Below are 6,000 nucleotides of genomic sequence, written 5' to 3'. Positions count from 1 at the left end.
AAACAAAAAAAAAAAAAAAAAAAAAAAAAAAAAGTAAATTAATTAATAAAAGAATGGGGCAAAATGTTGGCCTTGGTAGGTGCTCTATTTGAAGTACCTGAGAAGGACACACACACAGATGTCCACTAAGGAAGTCAGATTGGAACTGAGGTGAAAAGTCCTGCTTACAAGTAGAAGTTTGTGGAGCTATTGGCATAGAGGTGGTAAAGATTTGTTAGTGGGTAGAAATCACCCAAAGAGAGAACTTGAATACAGAAGAGAAAGAGGGCCAATGTCAGAACTTTAGGAGTATTCTCATGGAGGGTGGAGAGCCTTGCAGTGTAGTTCAGTAAAAGAATAGAGGCTCAGGAGGGGAGAGGTTGGTGACAGACTAGCTCTGTGACCTTGGGCAGTTTGCTTTATGTCTCTGATGCTAAATCTTACCTTTAAAATGGTATGATAATACTTAACTTTCAGAGCTCTGTAGAGGATTAAATATGACTATGTGTTTAAAATACCCAGCAAGGTATTAAGGTATTAAGAGCTCATAGTAGTAGTATGGGGTGGGGATTAGTCAGATTTAATGAATTGTTCAAATTGGTTTTGTAGCAGACACTTCAGACTGGTTTTTTAAATTGTGTATGGGATAATAAGAATTTTTTGAAAACTTGCCTATTATGAAGAGAGGTAAGAGAGATATAGAAGGGCATTTAGGTAAATATAGGTCATTTATAATTTACTTACAATACTAATATTTACTGAGCATTGTGTGTACCAAAAAGTCTTGTATACTTTCTATGCATTATCTCATTAAATACACACAACAACCCTACTGTTAACTATTACCCTCAGTTTACAGAGGCAGCTTAGGGAGGTAAAATGACTTACAAGTAGTAGGATTAGTGGTTGTTGTATTGACAGTTAATAATTTTTAAAATGTAATTTGTTATTAATCAAGCAAAACTTGTACCTAACCACACGGACAACACACTGCTTCACATGTCTACCGTATGGGATAACTAGTTGCGTGTTGGAATGTGCTATATTTACTGAATGATAAAAACATTTAATAGGGCATTTAAACTGTTACCAACTTTGTCTCCTGTCTATGTTTCTAACCTCATTTGTCCAGAATTTACTGTACCTCAAGCATGCCTTGCACTGTCCTGCCTGTGCTAGGTTCTTTCCGCTACCTAGAAATCCTCTCACTTCCCCACTATCAGTTTACTCCTGCAGAAATCCTTACAAGCCACCAAGTAATGTCTTGAAGAGAGAGTCTGGTCATCTGACTTGGTTTTGGTCTCCAGTTTTCTCATCTTCCTTTGTTGCCTTCACTGAGAGTATTTTATCAAAGCGTATTTATGAATTGCTTTCTTGACTACTCTCTCTGATGAATCGTCCTGCTTATTCAGTCAGGAGTGTGAGATTCTGAGGCTTTCAGCCAAACTTGCCTCTTCCAGGGAGGAAGAAGCTTACCTAACATAACCCCTCTAACCATAGCCAGGAGAAGATGACACATGAGGTGTGAGGGATGTAGAGCTGCCTTCCTAGGCCCATTTGCAGGCAGAGCAGACAGGCTCAGTTGCATGGTGAAGGCTGCGTCTCAGAGAGAAACCCTGCCACCTCCTGGTTGGTGCTGAGAAAGCAGAATTAAAATTGCAGTTGCCACTGGAGTATTTTTGGGGTGATGGAACTATGGTGTTTGACACATAATTTTATGCATCTGTCAAAAGCTATAGAACTGAGCACCACAAAAGAAGTGAATTTCACTGTATATAAATTTTTTTTAACCAGTGTGGTGGGCAGGGGTGGAGAGAGACTGTAGCATTTAGCAAATGAGTCTAATATTACAAATAAATCACATAGCCACACTGAAGGGAACGAGGAAGAAAGGAGCTGGCCTTGGAAAATGGTGTTTTGACTGTATACTCTTAAAACTGAAGACAAAAAGAACTGTATACAAACAAAGCACTCTGGTTTACAAATTTGATTCTCTCAAGGTTATGGTTTAGGAATTCTTTCACTACTTTGTTTGTATACTAGGGTTGAACAAATAAGGAAATAAACTGTTGATAATGAGAGTTGGGTTTCTCACATCAGGGAAAGAAGTTATAAACCAGGAAAGGGGAAGGCTAGAATGAAACCTCTGGTACTAGATTGGAGTCAGAGGTTATTGTAATATGGACTCATGTTTAGATAGATTAAAAAAATATAGATGTGTGTGTAGATACATGAGTTGGTATGCATACATATATTTCCTAGCTCAGCCATTGAGAAGGGCTAGAAGCAATGACACCCCCAATAGTAACGAGCACACCTAGCGTCCATATCTTGGTTTCTAAATATCAATAAAAGGAATCAGAAGTCCTTGGAGAACTGGTTGATTTTAGGGCTGAGGCGGGGAATATATAAGATGAGTCTGGAGCATCTTGTGGTGCCGGAAGAAGGTGATATATATATATATATATATATATATATATATATATATATATTAGTTTATAACCCAAAGAATAAAATAGCCATGAGTTCATACTGATAAAGTGAACTGAATAAATAGAGGAATGATGATTCTTCCTTACAGAGAAATTCCAGTAAGTGTAGAAAAAATGAGGGAAATAGGGCTTCCCTGGTGGCGCAGTGGTTGAGCGTCCGCCTGCCGATGCAGGGGACGCAGGTTCGTGCCCCGGTCCGGGAAGATCCCACATGCCACGGAGCGGCTGGGCCCGTGAGCCATGGCCGCTGAGCCTGCGCGTCCGGAGCCTGTGCTCCGCAACGGGAGAGGCCACAGCAGTGAGAGGCCCGCGTACTGGGGGGGGGGAAAAAAATGAGGGAAATAGAAAATCACCATTAGAACACCATAGTAGTTGCTATAGGCAAGATCCACTGATGGATGCTAAAATAAGAGAGCATGGGTTTAAACAGAAACAGAATATGTAGAATAGTCTCAGAATATTTAGTAATTACGAAGAGAAAAATAGTACATTTCAGTAGAGAATTCTGACAGATATCACTTTAGCCAAAGGATGAAGAGTAACATCAGTGTGTTTACATTGACGTCATGTACCCCCTGATATGGTCACTAAGAAGGGCACACATATACATATGCACATATACACACACAGGGATGGATAGATTTATCCCCAGTTTCATCATGAGAAAACATACAAGCCCAAATTGAGCAATATTCTTTAAAATAACTGGCATTCTACAAAATACTCTCCATAAGTGTCAAGGTCACAAAAGATAAGGAAAGACTAAGCGACTGTCACAGATTGGAGGAGACTACGGAAACATAACAGCTACATGCATTGTGAGATCCTGGATTGGATTCTGGAACAGAAAAAGGACATTAATAGAACTGGGAAAATCTGAATAAAGTCTTTGGTGAATAGTGTTCTACCAAGGTTAATTTTCTAGTTTTGATGAATGATCTATGGCTGTGTAAGCTTAGTTAACAGAAAGGGAAGCTGGGTGTAGAGTATACGGGAATTCTCTGTACTGTTTTTGCAATTGTTCTATAAATCTAAACTTAGCCTCAAATTTTTAAAAATTAACTGGTAAAAAATACAGCTGTCATGTGTGAGCCTACACTCAGCCTATGCCCCCCATCTCTGCACATAGATAGCTTTTCAGACCTTGAACTTGGCTGGTCAGGAAATTAATTAGCAAAGCGATGAGGGAGATTTAAATAAGTGTGGTGAGTAGAGGCTGGCTGGGCCCTTTCTGTCCATCCCCACTACTACACCAATACCCCGGAAACACATCCTCCTCACACATCTTGCAGTCTTTAGGCAAAGTCGGGCTCCTCAGAATGATTCTCAAGACCTCTGGCATCCCTTCCCTCTCCCTCTGCTGCTCTTGCCACATAATCCAGGTCTCCAAGAACTTGGGGATATTTCATGTTTTGGGGGCTTTGCACATTTGGTTTCACCTTCCTGGAATGTTCTACCCCCTCTTCTTCACCTGACTATATATACTTTTCATTCTAGACTCAGCTTTTATTTGTAACATCCTCTAAGATGGCTTCTCTGACACCACCCCCCACCATATAACCTTTTTGTGCTTCCATCGCCCTTTTTTGCTCTCTGTATAACGCTGATCACCTTGTGCTCTTTGTCTGTGTATTTGTCTGTTTCCCCCACTGCCCCCATTATTAGACAGTGATCCTCTCATGGGCCATGACCAAGTCCTGCTTTTCTCATGTCCCAATTAGTGTAGGATGCTTCCTGGTTTGATGAATTGACTGTGGTGGTGGGGAGGGCAGGGTAGGAGGTGGGATGGGGGAAATATTGTTAAAATCATCAGAGGCAAGAGGAAGCTACACTGAGCCACATGGGGAATTCATATCAGTTAAGTAATTATGTGAAAATACTTAAAATTCTCATAACTTTGTTGTCTCATAACTTGCTAGATAACTAGTTCAAAAGTGAAAAGGTTAAGGAAAGCTTGGAGGAGGTTGCTGTTTGTAGAATGACATTGTTGAGACAGTGATCCTGTGGCATCATTGCCGTATCACTTTTCCAGGATAAAAATGGAGCACCGAGAAATCTCAAGGAGAGATAATATTTGAGCAGAATCTTGAAGGAATAGAAGTTCAAGCTCCTTACAAACTTAAAGAGCTTTGTAAAAATGGCTCCCCCTTCTGTCCCTCTCTCTTCTTCCGTGTGTGTGTTCTTAACTATTTGGGAGTAAGTTACAGATTTCATTCTCCTTTCCTTCTAACATAACCACAGCACTATTATCAAAATCAGGAAATTTAACATGACATAATACTATTAACTAATTGCAGACCGTATTTAGATTTCACTTGTTATCCCAGTGTCCTTTGTAGCAATTTCTATTTTCTAATCTAGGAGCCAGTCCAAAATCACACATTATATTTAGTTCTTAGGTCTTTTTAATCTCCTTTTATCTGAAGTAGTTCCTCATTCTTTTCTTGTCTTTAGTAACATTGTCAGTTTTTAAGAAAACAAATCATTTATTTTGTAGACCGTCCCTCAATTTGGGTTTGTCACTTTCCTCACAATTAGGTTGCGGTTATGCAGTTTTGGCAAGAATGCCACAAAAGCATGTTGTGTCCTTTTAGTGCATCCTATCTAGAGCACATGGTGTAAGTTTGTCCCATTATTGGTCATTTTAAGTTGAGTCACTTAGTTAAGGTGGTGTCACTTGGGTAACGTGGTGGTGTTAGATTTTTCCACTGTGAAGTTTCTTTCTCAATAGAGGCAGCAACACGTGCAGAGGCAAAACTGTTGTAAAACAGCATGGCATGTTCAAGAACTAACAAATAGTTCTCTGTAGGTACAGTGTAACATTTTTGGCTAAAGATGAGGATGGAGAGTCCCATAAGAACCAGATCACAGAGGATCTTGAATGCCAAGCTAGGGAGCTTGTATTTAATTAGCCCATAGACCACAGGGAAGCACCAGTGGATTTTGAACAGCGCTTTGATGTAGTTAGCTTTGTGTCTTTCTACCTTTCTGGTTTCTGGGTTTGGTTGGCTACCCAGGCCTAAGCAAGTGAGGAATAGTAGTTCTAGAGCAGAAAATGAGTTCTAGAGCAGAAAATGAGTTCTGGAGCAGAAAAAGTATTTGTGCTTCCTCTGAGTAGATAGAAGAACCATAGCTGGTGCCATTCTCTTAGGCTTAGACGAGAGGTGCAACAGAACTGTTCCTGTGATCCTATACCCAGAAGCCCTTTGTTCTGTTGTTTTGTTTTAATAACTTCACTACCAGAAGACTCTCAGCCCTGCTGAAAAACTTGCTCTTAGCTCAGTGTAGCATCAAGAAACAAGCACAACTTTAGAATCAGAAAACCTAAATTGAAATCCCAGCTCTGTCAGTTCTTCGCTGAATAACCTTGAGCAAGTCGCTTTTCCTCTTTTTCGTTTCCTCGTGTCTAAACTGCATAGGATAATAATAATGTATATACTTTTTAAGGTTGTTGTGAGGATCAAATGCAATCTCATGTATCTGAATATAAGTTTTAAAATATGATCCAGGTTCTTAACAGAGGCACTGT

General features: G+C 39.9%; 1 protein-coding gene across 1 annotated transcript in view; it reads left to right on the top strand.

Moving 5' to 3' along the window:
• The window catches only part of NR6A1 (nuclear receptor subfamily 6 group A member 1), a 218,897-nt gene that overhangs the window by 170,353 nt on the left and 42,544 nt on the right, over positions 1-6,000 (top strand). The gene's annotated exons all lie outside the window — the stretch shown is intronic.

Source organism: Lipotes vexillifer, unplaced genomic scaffold (assembly GCF_000442215.2).
Source record: "Lipotes vexillifer unplaced genomic scaffold, Lipotes_vexillifer_v1.1 scaffold890, whole genome shotgun sequence".
Taxonomy (NCBI): domain Eukaryota; kingdom Metazoa; phylum Chordata; class Mammalia; order Artiodactyla; family Lipotidae; genus Lipotes; species Lipotes vexillifer.
Note: the sequence above shows the minus strand (reverse complement) of the source record. Positions and strands in the feature narration are given on the sequence as shown.